This window comes from Elgaria multicarinata, chromosome 12 (assembly GCF_023053635.1).
Source record: "Elgaria multicarinata webbii isolate HBS135686 ecotype San Diego chromosome 12, rElgMul1.1.pri, whole genome shotgun sequence".
Classification (NCBI taxonomy): domain Eukaryota; kingdom Metazoa; phylum Chordata; class Lepidosauria; order Squamata; family Anguidae; genus Elgaria; species Elgaria multicarinata.
The window spans coordinates 16,854,845-16,873,000 of record NC_086182.1 but is presented as its reverse complement, the minus strand read 5'-3'; the positions used below and the strand labels follow the sequence as shown (position 1 = coordinate 16,873,000).

The following is an 18,156-nucleotide window of genomic DNA, read 5'->3' as shown; positions in this document are numbered from 1 at the left end:
TAATGTTGGATACTGCTTACCCAGTCTCTGCTTAAATGCCTCCACCAAAGGTATTTAAAACAGGCTTACCCCTACTTTCCCACTGCCACATCTTCAAGGTAGCTTACAATGCCATAATAAAACAAATGTCAAATTAAATCAACATGCATAACTCTCCTCTCTCTCTCTTTCTCACACACACACACAGAACAAAACTACCACCAGCAGCAAAACAGGCAACAAAAATACACAACAAGATCAATACCCAAAAATCATGGGAATACCCATCTTTTTAATGTGGTACCTAAAAATGGACGCTAGGGTCAACAGGGAGCAAATGTGTCTTCAGTTCAGTTCCAAATAAATATATTTAGTTTCAGTAGGGCAGCGGAATCTGCAGCCCTCCAGATGTTGTTGGACTGCAACTCCCATGAGCCTTAGCCAGTATGGCCAATGGTTAGGGATGATGAGCGTTATAGCCCAACCATATCTGGAGGGCCAGAGGTTCTCCACCCTTGCCGTACAGGATGAGGACCACACATTTCTGCTTAACCATGGTCTCTAAGCATTTTCAGAGCAGCATGAGCATGTCCAGAGCACACTCTTGTTACACTAAAGAAGGGGTGGGGAATGTGTGGCCCTCCAGATGTAACCAGCGTAACCAATAGTAAAGGATGATGGGACATACAGTCCAACAACATCTGCATGGCCACAAGTTCCCAAATTGTTTGGGGTTTTTTTGAAGGAGGAGTTTGAAAATGTTGAAGAGATTAATTTAACCGTAGTCTCAGTCGAGCCCTAAACAGATACAAAGAAACTTGCTGATCAATATGCTACCACAAGATGTAGTGATGGCCACCAGTTTGGATGGCTTTAAAAGGGGGTTAGATAAATTCTTGGAGGAGAAGGCTATCAATGGCTGCTAGTCCTGATGGCTAGGTGCGGAGGCGTTAAGCCTATGGACACCAGTTGCTGGGGAACATGGGCGGGAAGGTGCTGTTGCACCCGTGTCCTGCTTGTGGATTCCAGGTCGACAGCTGGTTGGCCACTGTGTGAACAGAGTGCTGGTCTAGATGGACGCTTGGTCTGATCCCGCAGGGCTCGTCTTGCGTTCTTATCCCCAATTCAGCCACGACGGAGAAAGCAGAGAAGCCGGAGGCGCTAGGGCCCGGCAGTTGCTGTGGAGCCAGGCTGGCCGTGCAAGCAACCGAGGGGAGGGACCCGAATCACAGCAGCCCAAACCGCTAGATCCAACCCTTGCCGCCGCCGCCGCCGCCGGACATCCCCTCGCTGGCGGCACCGCCGAGCCCAGCGCTCCGACCCGGCCATGCAGCGCGCCGCCTCGGCCGCGGGGCAGGCGCCGGAGGCAGCCGAGCTCCGGACAGGCTGCGCGTCTGGGCCGTTGCTGCCCGCAGGAGAGGCGTGACGGCCGGGAAAGGTGCCCCCACCCCGCCCGGGGGCTCGGCGGACGCTCCCCCGGCTCATGTCAGCGCCCGCCCGCCGCCGCCGCCGCTTCTGAAGTTGCGCCCCAGCGCCGTCTCCGAGCCGGCGGGAGCCCCTCGACCTGCCCGCGGCGCTCCGGCTCCCCAAGGCGCTCGGAGCGCGCCTGTTGCTGCTGCTGCCTACGACGGGACGCCGCCCCGCCGCTAGGATGGGCTGACGAGCCCCGGACGCCGCCGCCGCTGCTGCGGGTGGGAGACGCCGCCGCCGCCGTCGAGGATGCGCTGCGCCGCCGCCCTGCTCCTGCTGGCGGCGCTGTGGTGCTCCGGGGGAGCGCGCAGTTGCCCCGTGCAGCTGCGCGGCTGCAAGTGCGTGGGCGAGAGGCCGAAGGGGCTCCCGGCTCCGGCCAGGAAGAGGGTCAGCTGCAGCGGCGAAGAGCTCGTGGAACCGCCGGCGCCCCGCGTCCTCCCCAACGGCACCGTCACCCTGTGAGTCGGCCCGGCGCGGCGCGGCGGCCGAGGGGCGGGAGGAGGAGGAGGAGGAGGAGAACGGCTCGCGTGGGGCACCCGAATGACCCCCGGAGGCATTCTTGCACAGGGGTGGGGTTTTGCTCTGCACATGCTCAGAGGCGCTCGGGACGTGCTCACAGAGTGCGTGTAAAAAAAATTGCGTATGGTAGGAATGCTTTGGCGGCACTCCCGGATGCCGTGACTGGCGCCTCCTTGCGGTGATTCGGGACTAAGGAGAAGAGTGCTCTGCATGTTCTCAGAGGCACATTCCTCTGAGAGAGAGAGAGAGAGAGAGAGAGAGAGAGAGAGAGAGAGAGAGAGAGAGAGAGAGAGAGAGAGAGAGAGAGAGAGAGAGAGAAATGCCGGGCTTTTCTCCAGTAGTCGAATTACTGTGTGGTGTAGTGGCTAAAGTGTCGGACTGGGAGTCGGGAGATCTGGGTTCTAATCTCTACTCGGCCATGGAAACCCACTGGGTGACTTTGGGCCAGTCACACACTCTCAGCCCAACCCACCTCACAGGGTTGTTGTTGTGAGGATAAAATGGAGAGGAGGAGGAGGATGTATGCCACCTTGGGTTCCTTGGAGGAAAAAAAGGCGGGATATAAATGCATTAATAAATAAATGAGGGTGGTCTTGTTTGGGGGTGGTGGTGAGTGAAATCTACAGGCCCCACCTTCTGGGTTGTATGTTAGTGTAACTTAAGTCTCGTTCTTTTCAGTGGGTGTCTTCCAAGTAGGACTAACATTGGATACAACTTTCTGACTCCCACTAAATTTCTTCAAATAGTAGTTCCTTCTCAAAGCTTTATTAAAACAGAAGCTGGGGGGGGGGGTCATAACCCCTCCCTCCCCCATTTCAGGAGCATCAGGGAGATGGACTAATTGTGGTTACTCAGTATATTAGGAACACATTTCGTACGTGTTGAAAGCACACTTTTTTTTACTTCCCCTGGTGCTCTTGTGCAGAGCAGTGTATAGACGCCGGTCAATTACTCCTCTCTTCTTGTCTGCAAATAGAAACCCCCTCTAAGCCTACAAACAACCAAGTGGCTTCTAGTACCGTAAAGTTTAACAGATGTGTGATGGCAAAAGCTTTCGTGGATTAGAGTCGCCTTGACCAGATACATGAAGTGTTATCTCAACTACACAAGGTTGTGTACGTGATGGTGGAAGTAGGAACGTAAGCCCTGAGGGCAGAGGGCAATGAAAATGCAAACAGCACAGACTTGTGACAATTATGCTAAAGTTTCAGTTGATGTAAAACCATGGTTAGGTTTTCACATGCTTTTATGGTTTCACTTGAGGCAGGGTTAGGCAACGTGTTGTCTGTGGCACCAGCACACCCCTGGACACCCTTCTTTGCTCTACCACTTCAACTTTAAAAACAAACAAACATTTTCACTGGGATTGCAGGAAAACAGGTTTCTGTTGGTGCTGAAAACTGTGGGTTTAAAGGAATTGTTTAGCATGCTGGGGCTCTGACCTCTCCTCTCCCTCATGCACAGTCTTTTGTGCAGGTTACTTGTCCTTTGCCACACCTCTGGTGGCAGCCATTTTGTGATGGTGCCAAGGACAGTTACTCAAATTGCCGAATGCACTCACGGCCCAGAAAGGTTGCCCAGCCCTGACTTAAGGTTTAAGCTGTACTTTTTGCATTTTTATTGCTTTCTGACCTCGCTGCTTCGAATCTCGCCTGTTACGACCGTGTGTGTAAATATACCTGCCAATACAGGATATCATTTCATGCATCTGATGAAACTGACCCCAGCCAATGAAAGCTATTGTTTCTATAAATGTGTTAGAATAAAGGGAACGTAAGAAGTGCCATGCTGGATCAGACCGAGGGTCCATCCAGTCCAGCACTCTGTTCAAACAGTGGCCACCCAGTTGTTGGCCAGGGACCCACAAGCAGGACCTGAGTGCAACAGCACCCTCCCACCCATGTTCCCCAGCAACTGGTGCACACAGGCTTATTGCCTCAGATATTGGAGAGAGCACATAAACACCAGGACTAGTAGCCATTGATAGCCTTCACCTCCAGGAATTTATCCAACCCCTTTAAAGCCATCCAAATGGGTGTCCATCACTACATCTTGTAGAAGTGAATTCCATAATTTAACTATGTGCTGTGTGAAGAAGTCCTTCCTTTTATTTATCCTGAATCTCCCACCAATCAGCTTCATGAGATGACTCTACTGGGTTCTAGTATTATGGGAGAAGAAGAAAAAATGTGTTAGTCCTTAAAGTGCAATTAAGGTCTCTTCCTCCCCCTGCTCCTTGTAAAAAAATTAATATGGCAGCCTTCCTCAACCTCAAAGTTGTTTGTGACTTCAGCTCCCATCAGCCCCAGCTAGCATACTCAGGAATTCTGGGAGTTGGAGTCCAAAACTCCTGGAAGTTATCAGACTGAGCAAGGGTACTCTACGTACATGCATGAAGGCACTGTCTTCACAGGGCTGCAGGCAGGCATGAAAAGGTGAACATGGATGGAGAGAGACAGTACCAAGAAACTGGCTGGCTGGCGAATGCTGGAAGTTGTAGGACTTTTCTCCATGTAAACATGCATTGGATTGTGCTTTAAAAATAAAATAAAAATCTTAGTGACATCAGAGTTATTGGATGAGTTAGGGAGATCAATGGTGCCACACTGTTTATGTTTGCTCAGAAAAGTTCCAGAGTCCAAGGCATTTACTTCCAAGTAAGTGCTTTATGGGCTCGCTGCCTAAAGGTCTAAATGACAGTGATTAGAACAGCCTTCCCCAAGCTAGTGCCTCCCACGCGTTTGAGATTTCAACTCCCATCATCCCCAGAGAGCATAGCCAGTGGTTATGAATGATGGGAATTGTAGTCCAAAATATCTGAGGGTACCAGGTTGCGAGGAGACTGGTTTGGTTTCCTAAGTCAGAGGCTCTCGGGTTCAGCCTGTCACCTGTGCGGATGACTGAGCTTCCTGGAAGCCATTTCTGTTCCTTTCCAAATCCTGGCTGCTTGTGGTTTCTCAGGGAAAAGGCACTCTGCAGGTGCTCAGAGGCCCTCTGTTATTGCTTGACATGTCTGGGGACGGTGGGCTTGCATTATGTCGGAAGATGTTCCATTAAAATCTCAGCAGGTCTGTGGCAGGACTGTAGAAAACACACACACCTCTTTGCTGTATATTTAAGATGCTGTGTTTAATTGATTTATGTATTTTATTACATTTATATACCACCCCATAGCCGAAGCTTTCCGGGCAAATGAATGCCTGCAGTGCCGCCATCAGTGTGGGGCAGTGTGTGTACATCATGTGCAAGTGTGCTTGATCTAGGCCGGGCATGTCAAACCTCTTTCAGCCTGAGAGCTGAATTCAATTTTGGGGAACCTCTCAGGCCAGATTCCAATGGTAGGCGTGGTCAAAAAGGCCAAGGGGTGGGGCTAAAATGCCAGCAGCTCTTACTGCCAGTAACAAAGCCTTAGGAGCTGCATTTCAAGCTTTTAGAATGGGATAGGTGGGGATAAAAATGATGCAAAACCACCAAACAGTTGGTGATTTGGGGAAAAGGCAGTAGGGGCATGCATAAAGGGGGCATGGTCACCTGGAGAAACTTGGATTTGGCCTGTTCAACTCCTCTGTTTTGGTTGTTCTTTTTTTTTTTCTCCTTTTTTTCTTTTTGGTAAACATGAAATAACAAGCAGGATATGCAACAAAATGTTGCAGCATGGAGAGTTCGCGTTCAGGCTTCCAGCCAGCCATGGTCTCTACAGGGTCCTCCATTTCCCCCTCCCCTTGTTTGTCTGTGTGTCACTCATCACCTTTCCACCCCTATGCTTAGTCAGCCAGTATTGGGGACCTCTGTACGTGCTCAGTCCTCATTGGGCAATTTTTAGTTTCCGCCCTTCCTTTAGGGCTCCCCCCTAAATTTCTTCTGTACTTCGGCCACCATTGGGGGGGTCTCCAGAGCCTGCTGTTACCTCCCTCTATTAGTATATAAGGTGACGCCCTTGTTGGCTTTTCTAAGAAAAGCTGCTCTAGTTTCTTTCTTTTGCTTATTGAAATATAATTCCCTTGCCGATTTTAATGATAGTAAAATCAGTGCGCAGAGTCATTGCATCCAAAGGCAGGGTATGCATGCTTTAATGCATAGCAAGTGGTTACAGTAGCAGGGTAGGGGGACGGCAAACTCCAGGAGCGCTCGTGCACCTGGGCCGTACTTAGGAGTCACCCTTTTTACGGCCGTGCATATTTTTCTGCCCCTCTTTGAAATATGATGACCGCCTATAAAGAAAGTGGGAGGCGATATCCAAAGAAAGCAGTTGTTCGTTCTCATTTCCTCTTTCAAGAAATCGAGAAGGCGATGGTGGGGCAGTCTCCTTTCATAAAAAGTCAACCTTCGCCTCTGTGCCAATTTTCCTTTAATGGAGGAAGGAAAGTGTATGCCAGCAGGTTTTCCTTATGTGCCTGTTTTCAGTGCTTCTTCAAGGAAATATCAGAGCTGGGTTTTGGCACCAAGGCGGGTGAACTCGGCTTGATACACAGAAAGTTAATAATCTTAAGCTCAGGAGCAGGTCTCGTAAAGGTGGTGGGTGAGGGAAACGCATTCCAGGCTTTCCTCTCTACTAATGAGGCTTCAGGATTTATACGCACTTAAAGCATATGCATAGCTGAATAGGAACATAGGAGGAAGCTGCTTTATAGTGAGTCAGATCCTTGGTCTATCTAGCCCAGTACTCTTGACACTGACTGGCAGCCACTCCCCAGGGTTTCAGGCAGATTTTCCAGCCCTACCTGGAGAGGCCGGGAATTGAACCTGGGACCTTCTGCCGCTGATCCATGGCCTCTTTTCCTGGGCTGTGGTCCCTTTCTGCAAAGGTGTATCATCAGCCCATAAGGAGGGCTTCCGAAGTCTCATTCTGTAGACCTTTAAGATTGATAAAGAATGCTGCCCAGGGCCAGATCAGATGTAAAGTGTAGTTAATAATAGGACCAAATCCCACCCCCCTGCATAGTTTCTGAGCTGGATCACTTTGACTCAAAAGCAAAGATGTCTCCCTCCGACATGTTTGTTCTGGTATTCAAGTTCATTTCCATGTCTGATGGCTTCTATACTTCTCGGTTTGGCTTGGCTTTCCAATGGAGGATGCTTTTTTCATTTATTTATTTATTTATTTATTTATTTATTTAAGTATCCTGGCTTGTTTTGAATAGTCCATCGAAATTTTGCTCAGTCAAGGAGTGACTCGAAGGCAGAATAAAATGGCACGTGGCTCTGTCCTATATACATCTGCTCAGAAGTAAGCCTAGTTCGACTCCAGGCATGTTAAAACATGAACAAAAAGAGTTTTGAGCAGAGAATGTACCACTGGGTTGGGGAAGGCTAGTATATAGGAGGTTGGCACATCTGCAAGGATGCTCTGATGAGGATTCTGTTTGTGGGACAAAGCGGTTCATTTCTTCTTTTGCTTTCAGGCTCTGGAATGTTGCACATGTAGAGTGTCTGTAAATTAAGGAAAATACCTGCAGCATTACCATTTCTTCTTCTAGGGTTTCAGCTTCTTTAGATAGTGACCAACAGTGATCATGTGATTTGTCATTGAAAACTTCCTCTCTTGGCAATGCTCCATAAAGTTAAATGAAACAATGCTATCTAGTGGCCTGCAATATCCCGCGGTAATTTTAAGTAGCGCATTATCCCTGATCTTTTTAAAAGTGAGATTACTGGGGGGAGGCACAGGAGATATCCTATAGGTTGATGGTATCATGTAAAGAACCCATAAACTTCCGTGAGTGGGCAAGCATGAGCGTGCAATAAATCAGTCATGTGGAGAAGCTTGTAAAGGAATTTTGCACAGTTTCCCTGCCATGCGCTGAACAAGTACCTAAAGGGTTATAACATGCAGAAGAGGGCAGCGACCCTAGAACAAGTCTGTATAATACAAAACAACATGCTTAAGTTACAGGAAGACAGATTTCAGTTGAACATCAGGAAGAACTTCCTAATGGTTAGAGCAGTTAGACCATGGAACCAACTGCCTAGGGGGGTGGTGGGCCCTCCATAACTGGAGGGATTCAAGCAGAGACTGGCCAGCCAACTGGCAGAGATGCTTTGAATTGGATTTCTGCACTGAGCAGAGGGTTGGATTCTGTGGCCCAAATGGACCCTTCCAATTCTATGAGTGCGCCAGAGACCCCACCTCCAAATGATGAGCTCCTGTATCTTCTCCTTCCCCACAAAAAAAGAGACCTTGTTGCTACCCAAAAATTGGTATTGAGAGGTATATTGCTTCTGAACTTAGAGGTTTAATTCTCACTTTTTTTAAAAAAAATATATATATGCTGGTCTAGTTTCCCACTTTTTACCTTGAAAGTCCCTGCAAAGGTCTATAAATATGAATCTAAAAGGAAGGAAGTTCCATTTAGCTATCATGATGAACAAGTGGGGCTGTCAACGATACCGCAGCGCCGAGGAGCCTCGGTTGGCCTCGGCTAGCCGTGCCGGGTCCCCGCCCGGTGCGGTGGGGAGAGCCGTCCGTCTCCGGAGCGCGGCCGGAAGGGGCCTCTCAGGATTCCAGCCAGCCATGCCCTTTTCAAGGATACTCTGTTCCATCCCACCACCACCCCCCAACCCAGTTTTCCATTGACTCCTCCAACAATTCATCAGAATTTCATGCTCCAAGCAAGCTCCGTCCTCACTGAGGTGCTTTGGGGGTTATTAAGGCAGGGAGGAAGAGGCTGGATTTTGGTGGGGGGTACTTCTTCCAACCTTGGGAGTTCCACTGAGCCTGCTGGTACCTCCTTTTCATGCATGGATGGTGTCACTTCAGCCACAAACAGATCTATGCTCAGAGAATGAGTTTGCTCTTAGTATAGGGTTAGCCATTGACAGGGGTGTTGCTAGGCATGTGAAAGATTCAGGGCATCAATGGAAGTGTTACTCAGAAATTTAATTGCCACGTGGAAGAGGGGTTTGGAGGGAGGCACAGTGCACAGGGAAGGGAGGTTTAACTCTTCCCTCACCAACTGTGATCCCCCTGAAAATCCCCCCCCCCCCCCGCAATACACACACACACTGCATGGCAGATCTGTGTAGGAAAATCCTGCCATTGGCTCCAGTGGGAAGTTATTTTTGTCTGAGCTTAATTACCTTACAGGGAGGAGGCTGGTGTTTGTGTGTGTGCATATTGGGGAAGGGGGGAGTTAACCCTTCTGTCTCCAGCTCCCCCTTGAAAATTGTCCTGTGCATGGTAATTAAGCTGGAAAAAGAGAGCGGCACCAATGAACACTTCTGGCTCTGAGGAATAAATCCAGGGCCCTGGGAAATGTCTATGGGGCCGTGGCATCACCAGTCCATGCAATGCTGCTGGCCATTGATACAGACCTCTCCTCCTTCTGCTCTGTCGATTTCCCAAATCTCCTTCTCAAGCCCTCTAAGCACCGATGGCTTCCTGTGTTCGCCTTCAAAATGCCTCTCTGGGGAAGGAGGGAGTTTTGCTCTTTCTCCAGGATCCTTCCCACGGTCTCGGTAATGCACTCTGGCAGGAAGCTGCTGTCTGGATGAGCCGGGCAGACAGCTACAGGCATGGCGCAAGTCAATGGCAGGAAGCAAAGGGCAATATGGCTCGATCCTGGCCGATCCTTAGCGTCTTTCAATGTCAAACTTTTCTCTTTGCATGGCTGGCACAAGTACCTGATCTTCTACAGGCCTGAGCCCAGCCTTCCTGCCAAAGGAAGAGGCAAAGCAGCTGTTGCAAATTTCGGAATCAGCCGCACATCTGCAGGTACAAGATGTTGGCTCCGGCTGGGTCTTTTGTGCCTTTTATTGTAAAGATGTGATTGATTTCCCTTTCCAAACACATGGGAATCTGCTGGCACAGTAAGGCTTTTTTTTTTAAAAAAAGAAAAAAATTAGAGACATATAAAAGTCTGTGCATGACACGTATAAAAGTCCAGGTTAAACAGCCTGGGTTTCTTTTTTAGGGGTGGGGGAAAGAGCCTTAGATTAACGGACAATGGGTATACCAAGGAGTAATGAGCAACAGGGTGTTTTACACTCTTGCTTTGCCTATGATCTGGGAGAGCCCAAAACATTTTGCTGCCTGAGGCAAGAAACAAGATGGTGCCTCTTCTCCATTCCACACACAGATGCAACGGGCCGTTGAATCTTACTTCAATACTGGTGACAGGATAGTTTCCACTCCCTCACCATAAGCCAGGAGACCAACTTAAGGGGTGTAGGGCAGGCTACATGATACACAGCCTTCTCCCCTAACACCTTGCCCCCACCCCATCGAATCTGCCATCTGAGGCAATGATGATAAAGATGAAAGTTTGGAATGAACAGGTTGGGAAGTGGTTTATACCATTCAATTGGAAACCCATCCGGCCCAGGTGAGTTCCTGGTATTCATGCTCCTAAGTGCTTTTGTAATTCCCTCTATATGCAGAGGAGCCGAAAGAAACTGCCGTTGTAAAGAGACTAGATGGAGAAGATCAACATGAGGTCATTTGGAATTGTTGCTGCTGGCTGTGAGATGTATTTCTTCCTTGGATGGGGTGGAAATAGGTGCTGCATCTCGGGGCAACAGATTAAACTGGGCCTGCGCAGAGCCGGCGCATAGCTCTGGGTTCTGCTCATCAGACAGCCTGCGATGTCCGTCTCTCCAGTCGCGGGGAGGTGGCAAGACCTATCTGGGCATGCCTTAACAAGGTTTTAATTCCATCCTTCGCGGGCTGACCCCTGTGCTAATAGCTTAATGGAAAAAGCACTGTATTCCTAACAAGAGACAGATAGCTGTATAAGGTCATAGCCAGCCGTGCTGTCTCTCACGCAGGAGTTCAAACCTCTTCCAGATGTGGAATTTTTGAGCGAGGCCTCATTTGTGCACACAGCGTGATTGCTCTGAAATTGCATATTGTCTAGGAGGTGCCAGGGGGGCGGGGGGAGTGAAGAGAATATAAAGTTTCAACTTATGAAACTTCCCAGGTCTGTACCTTTTTTTTCCTGAGGCCTATTTTGTTCTGTCCCTTTATCTTGCCTGGTCCTTTCTTGACAAGATCCCGGCCTTTTCTTTGTTGGTCTCCAGTTTGGGCTGTTATTCTATCCCCCTTCTCTCTCTCTCTCTCTCTTTGGTGGGGAGAGGGGAATAATAATGGACTCTTGCAAACGTAGAGTAAAGAAGCGCAAATTCTTGCATGCCAGAGTGTGTTTCCCTTCCTGGGTTTGTTCCGCAGAGTCCTTGGTGGCTGGACTCTGAGCGGCAGCAGCAGCACCAACGGCACATTAAAATACGGGAAGGTGGCTGAGTGTGGTGCTTTGATGGTGATTTGGAGGCACAACTTGGAGGTTTCCATCTGTGAAATGGGCCCAGCTTTGTGTTCTCTATGGCCAGCGCCAGCATCTGACGTCTTGAGCAGCTGCCAGGGGCCCAGTTCTCTGGGCAAGGCCGACGACATTAGCACGCTAGTGCATGCATCCTGTTCGCTTCCAGCTTTGTCCCTAGTTTTGCATACGTGGGCAAAAGCTAACCAGGAAAGGGAATTCTGGAGTGGCCAGTTTAAGAGTTTTGTGTTAAAATGGTTGATCTGTAACAACCCAGGGAAAAATGTGTAGAATTTTGGATTGTAGAGGGAAAGTGATTCGGTCAAGGTCTGGTGAAATTGACTCAGTAATTCAAGGAAAACATTAGGGATAGGTGGGGGATCTTATTTCACTTTGATTACTGACTCATTTGCATGTTTTCTTGGGAGTAAGTCCCACTGAATTCAAGGAGACTCACTTCTGATTAGACATGCATAGGATTGCACTGTTAAAGTCCGTTTCCCACCCCCTCCTGATATACGCCCCTGCCATTTTCCCCATGCTTCTGCAGTCAGCCTGGCATCACAGAAAGTCTTCAGATTTCTCCAGGCACAGAAGAAGGGTGATCCTTAAATTCTGTGCCTTTGCCCTATCAAAAGACAGTGGCGACCTGGCGAGTGCATTTCCCAACCTTTGCATTTGAACCTCATGAGTTGAATATGTGCATACGTAGATGAATGGATGAGGGCACCACCAAGCTATCTGGGTTAGAAACATAGAAAGCTTGCCCAATACTGAAAAAGACCATGGGTCCATTTGACTCAGTATTGTTTATACTGATCCCCAGGGTTTCAGACTTTCCTAGCCCACCTGAAAGGCTAGCAATTAAACCAGGGATCTTTTGTATGCCAAGCATGTGAACATAAGAACAGCTGTTGGCCAGAGACCCATAAGCACGACACAGTGCAGCAGCACCCTCCCACCCATGTTCCCCGGCAACTGATCTATACAGGCTTACTGCCTTTGATCCTGGAGGAAGCAAATAGCCATTAGGACTAGTAGCCGTTCATAGCCTTCTCCTCCAAGAATTTATTCAGCCCCCTTTTAAAGCCATCCAAATTGGTGGCCATCACCACATCTTGTGGTAGTGAATTCCATGCGTCAACCAAACGATGTGTGAAGAAGTGCTTTCTTTTCTCTGTCCTGAATCTTTTTTTTTTTACTTTGATTGTTTTTTTTTTGTTAAAACGTATAAAAAATGATAATAAAAACAGTAAGCAAGTGGTAGCAATGAGGAGAAAAATGAGGAGGGGCGATAGCAGCTGGTGACAATGGTGGTGAGAAGGTGGGCTCCTTGAGGGAGGGGCCCCATTGAGGATGTACCTTTTTTCCTGGGGCCTATTTTGTTCTATCCCTTTATCTTGCCTGGTCCTTTCTTGACAAGAATTTCTTCCTTGCGCTGAAAGAAGTTCAACACCCAAGATGCATTTGATTTTCTTTTTATCCTCTCCTTATTCGAAGGAGCTCCCCCGCCACGGTCCTCACAAGAGCCCTGCGATGTCAGGCACGTTAAGGGATATGTCTGAACTGAGTGCACCTAGTGAGTTTCATGCTGAGCAAGCCAGGAATGGGAAAAACTGCCCCTGCTGGAGTTTTCGCTTCCATGCCCCAGGGGAGCCATCTTGGGACGCCAAGCTAGCCATGCAGCTCCTGTCCGTTGGTGCTGCGTGCAGGAGTTTGGCCTCCCTGGGCAGCCGGTGGCTTTATAGAAGGGTGAGAGAGGAAGATCAACAATAAATAACACGTCGGGGCTGTCATCGGTAGGGAGGTGGCATGCCAGAGGCTATCGCTGATGCCGGAAAATCCCTGACTCATTCGTGCCATGATTGCTGGGCAACGTGGCTGCCGGCACCCAGGGAAGTGGAGGGCCTGGCATGTTCTCAGAACGGCAGCTCCCTGTGGCTACATAATGGCTGGAAGCCTCAAGGGCCCGCCCACAGGCGCTCTTAAAAATATTCCTTGTCAGTTTCGTTTGATGAAACAGTTGCACCGCAGTGCTCAGCGGCTGAGAGCGTGCCGCCTCTAATCTGACCTTCCTGTGGCAAACTATTGGGCGGACGGGCAACGTGATTCCTGTTGGTTGCTTGCAAACGGTGCATGTCTTGGATCCCCATGCACTTGGCTAGTTTATTTGGTGTGTGTGTTTTAGATGGTAGTTTCTTTTGATAGTTTAAGGGTCTTGCATAGCACCATAACTGATTGAGGGCTCAACTGGACAAGGCACTGGAGATCTGTGATGTGATCTCTTATCTCAAACTTTCTTTTAAATGAAGCAGGGAGACAACTGGGTTGGGACCAAAGCATTGTGACGTCGGATGTCGGAGGAATCCGGTTGGGGGTGGTGGATTGATGAGCTTTCATTGGCCTGGTACTCTGTTCTGCGGTTTCGTCTTCTGCTGGCTGGCCCAGTGCAGCCTGCGGGGAGTCAGATCAGCCAGTGGATTTTCAGTGTTTTTAATTAGCACAACATTACGGCTGCAATTTGTGCCACTGACGTAAATTGTGGGCGTAATCTGCGCAAATAGTGCAAATGGTGGCCTTCATTTATGCACGTTATGCAAATCTGTGCAAATGGGGGTGAAACATGTGCATATCTCTGTTTCCCCAAATTATGGCCGACACGAAAGAAATATATGTGAAAAGTTTGGAGGAAAACCCACATCTCTGGCTCGCGAATGCAAGCCCAGTCGGGCCTGCTGCAGAACTCCAGTGAGCCCCCAAAGGGATGGATTTCCTAGCAATGGACTTGCCCAATTGTGACCCAGGTAAACACCCCCCATTATATTATACCACCTGTTCAGATATTGAAAGTATTGTAAGGCCCTCGTCCATTGCATTATAGGAGGTGAGCATTAAATGATCTCAGTGTTTTAGCTGTCAAAATAGTGCAGAGAATCTGTTTATGCTGACCATTTGTTAATCTCCGAGAAGCAGGCAGATATTTCAATTTTTCCTGGTTTTTATGCAGATTCTTCCTCCCCCTTCTAAAAGGCAGAGATGCCTTTCTTACTGGCATTAAGAACTTTAAGCTTCAGTATGCTGGAATTTTTGGTGCCGCCCCATTTGCCTTTGACCATGCCCCTTTGGCCACACCCCTTTGCCTTCAGCCCTGCCCACCACTGGAATACAGCCCCCCAAAAATTTGTCTGAAATTGAATTCAGGGCTCGCCTAGCTCACACTTGGTCACTATGGTCTACCAGATCCCTTTCCCCACAATCCTCAAAACTATGGAAAGTGGTGGTGCGTCTCTTCTTGAAAAAAAAAAATGGAATCTGAATGTTTCCATTGCCCTGGATCGATTGAGATCTGATTTAGTACGTTTATTTGACGTATTTTAGTAAAGAGCTAGGGAAATGCACCTCGTTAATTTTATGTGCTCAGTAAATATGTCAAAAGTTCCTCCCTATCTGAAATATTTGAATAGAATAAAACAAACAAACAAAGCAGTAAAGTACCCTTAATGTGGTTTTAAATGTTATCTTCAAACACATCCAAAGTTTTCTTTAGAAATATTTCTTTTATTGGAACGCTAGGCATGATAACTCGATAGGGTACTTTTTAATTACGTTGTTTAGATTTTAAGAAAAACAACCACGAGGTCACGGAAGACTGTTCAAATACCAATTTTTGTGTGTCTGAAGATCTTTGCAGATACATATTTGTGCTTCCTAGGGTTAGGTTGCCTGAGAAAAAGTGAATTAGAACTTTGATGTTGTTGGTATTCAGTCCATTCCATTTGTCCAATTTGGCTGGCTATTGTATCCATCCACTATGTTACTAATTAATTTCATGGGACCAATTCAGTACAGTTCTAAAAATGGCGCATTTTTCTCGGAAATATCTGGCAGTGAGAATCTTTCCAACCACATCACTTGCACTTACACATAAGATCTGTGAAACCACCCTGTGAATGGCTCTCAAAGCATCCAAAATACTGTCACACAGGCTGTGTACAGCTGCACATTGCTTTAGCAGCACGTCTGCTGTGGAAGCATGCTTACCAGCCTATAGGACACGGGTGAGCAATACGTGCCCCTCCAGATGTTTTGGCCTACAACTCCCATGATGCCTCACCATTGGCTATGCTGGCTAGCAGCAATGGGACTTGTAGACTAAAACATCTGGAGGGCTACAAGTTGCCCACCCCTGTTATAGAGTTACACACACATGAACAGCCTTGTTTTGGGGGATTGAGCTTAAGCGGACCCGTTCTCCTAGTTTGCAACAGAAGTTGGATTTACACACCACAAAGTGGCCAGCTCTCACCTCAGTCACAAACCTTCCTTCCCCCTTTCCAGAGCTCGGCTGTGCATAACACTGATTGGCCAGCCTTTGCATCATTCGTAAAGCCAGCGGCCTTTTTCTGAAGTTTTTAAAGTGTTCAACACAGTGCACCGTCTCTGGGAAGGTCTGTGGCTCAGTGGTAGAGAACCTTCTTTGCATGCAGAAGGTCCCAGGTTCAATCCCCAGTGTCTTCAGGTAGGCAAAATTCCTGCCGGTAACCGTGGAGAGTTGCTGCCAGTCAGTGTTGAGAATATTGGGCTAGAAAGATAAAGCAGTTTCCTATGTTCCTTTATTTATTTATTACATTTCTATTCTGCCTAATAGCTGAAACCCTCTGGGCGGTTCACAACAATTAAAACTGTAAAATACTGCAGAATAAAATACAATATAAAACTTTAAAGCTACAGTATATATATATATATATATATATATATAAAAACACCAAAACCAAATAAAACCTAGCAGCAGTGCAAGGATTTAAAATACAGTAGCAGAGTCAAAACAACAGAACTGGAAAGGCTAAAATGCTTGGGAAAATAAAAAGCTGTTCTCCCGGCACCGCGAAGAATATAATGTAGGTGCCAGGTTAGCCTCTCTAGGAAGCTCATTCCACAATTGGGGTGCCACCACAGAAAAGGCCCTCTTTTTAATAGTCACCCACCTTACTTCCTTTGATGGGGGCTCCCAGAGAAGGACTGCTGAAGACAATCTTAAAGTCTGGGCAGGTGTACGTTAAAAAAAGTAGTGATTAAATATTTGATTGGACGGCACACCTGGGAGTGAGGAGTGAACAGCAAATGGCAATTTGGATTTCCACAGGCTGTACATATGCTTTTACACTAGACGGGTGGACAGAAAGTAGATCAGTACTTACTGGTAGCGCTTTCGCAATTTGCGGCAAATCACCAAGAGTTTTCCAACTCCTAATAGCTTCAAAAGCATTGCATATAACCGTAGGGTCTTCCAATTTTGCCAATAAATAAATTAAATAAAAATACAAGTAAAATTGAAGGTGTAAAAAAAAAAGGTGAAATAAGATTATTAATTAGTTGTCTAATTCATTTGTTGTCTTTGACCAGATCTTTATCTAAACCTCACCTGGCAAAACTGGGACAGGATCCTTGATCTGTAGCAACTAGAAATGCTTGGGAAATTAAAAAGGTCTTCACTTGGCACCGGAAAGAGCACAAAGTAGGTGCCAGGGAAACATCTCTAGGATACTCATTCCACAACAGGGGTCCCACAGCAGAAAAGACCCTTTTCCTGGTAGCCAACTGCCTCACATCTTTTGGAAAGGGGTCCTGGAGAAGGACCCTGAAGATGATATTAGGGTCTGGGCAGGTACATGTATATATCGACAACACACACAGACTGGGTGACGGAGCACCTGATCTGTATGCAGAATCCCCAATTTCATTCTCTAGCATCTCCAGGTAGGGTGAGAAAAGAAACCAGTCTGAAACCCTGAAGCGTTGCTGCCAGTCAGCGTGGACAATACTGGGCTAGTTCAACTAAGGGTCTTTTTTCCCTCCAGACTTTGGCGTTGTGATTGATTGTGAACCGGGTGCTTGGCCTGCCCGCCGAATCTTTCCAAAAGTAGTCAAATAAATAAATCTGGCCTTCTTGTATAACCCCCGCCCCACCCAAAACCATCCTGTGAAAGTCCATGCCAGGCTAACCTGTCTATTCTCCATACACACGGAAAACGGCCTGTATCTTGTTAGTTTTTAAGCATGTGCTTCTAATTATTGCTGTCCCGACAACAACAGAATGAGCTGAGGGAGAGACGCGTAAGGCCTCCCTCCTGCTTTCAACTCCATCTTTCTGCTGTCAGGAGGTGGGCGGTGTTGAGCCTCCTTTTTAAAAACTTTTTTTGTGTGTGTGGCACGTCTCTATCCCGCTGGCTGCTTTCTGACCGAGGGGGGCTCGCTTCACCCCCACATCCTTTTTTGGTCGGGCGCAGAGGAAGTTTATTGTTTTAGCAGCCCCGTTTCTAGAGCTATTATTTATCCAAGCGGAATTCCAGCGTGCTTGAGAAAATAATCGTGTGTTTTCCTTTCAGCTCCTCATTTGAGAATTAAAAAAAAACACACACCAAAAACTTACCCAAAAAACGCCGGCACACAAGCCCAACTCTGCAATCTGTTAGCAGGCTGATGTGTGCAACTCTTGCGGCGTGGCCGCCAGAGACTTTGCGCCTGGTAATTAAGTGGCATTAGCCTCAAACTGCTGGAAACACGAGGTGACTCAATGCAAAGGCTGCTTTTGGACAAGGTTGGCTCAGAGGGGTAAACGGCACTGGGTCAAGGTCAAGTCCAGTTGGGTTGTAGAGAAATCTATGTTTCTATGGAGGGGATCTCATCGTCCCTCGGTCTGGCTTACGGTCCGCTCCCCGCCAGCCTTCCCGAACCCGGTGCCTTCCTGCTGTGTTGGACTACAAATCTCGGAGTCGTAGTCCCAACGCATCGAGAGGCCAGCTTGTTGGGGAAGCCTGCCGTCCGTGTTTACCTAAAGCCCTGCTCTGCTGGACGCTTCAACTTGACGGGGCTCTTTTCTTCCTAAGCCGCACATTGTTCAGAGGGGTATTTCCAGCTCTCGCCCAATTAGGCGATG

The 18,156-nt window shown here is 47.9% G+C and overlaps 1 protein-coding gene across 1 annotated transcript in view; it reads left to right on the top strand.

Moving 5' to 3' along the window:
* Positions 1 to 1,721: 1,721 nt before the first annotated feature.
* The window catches only part of ADGRA2 (adhesion G protein-coupled receptor A2), a 101,083-nt gene continuing 84,648 nt past the window's right edge, over positions 1,722 to 18,156 (top strand). The window contains exon 1 of the mRNA XM_063139215.1: positions 1,722 to 1,907. The gene's annotated coding sequence lies outside the window, so the exon portion shown is untranslated. The remainder of the gene's footprint in view (positions 1,908 to 18,156) is intronic.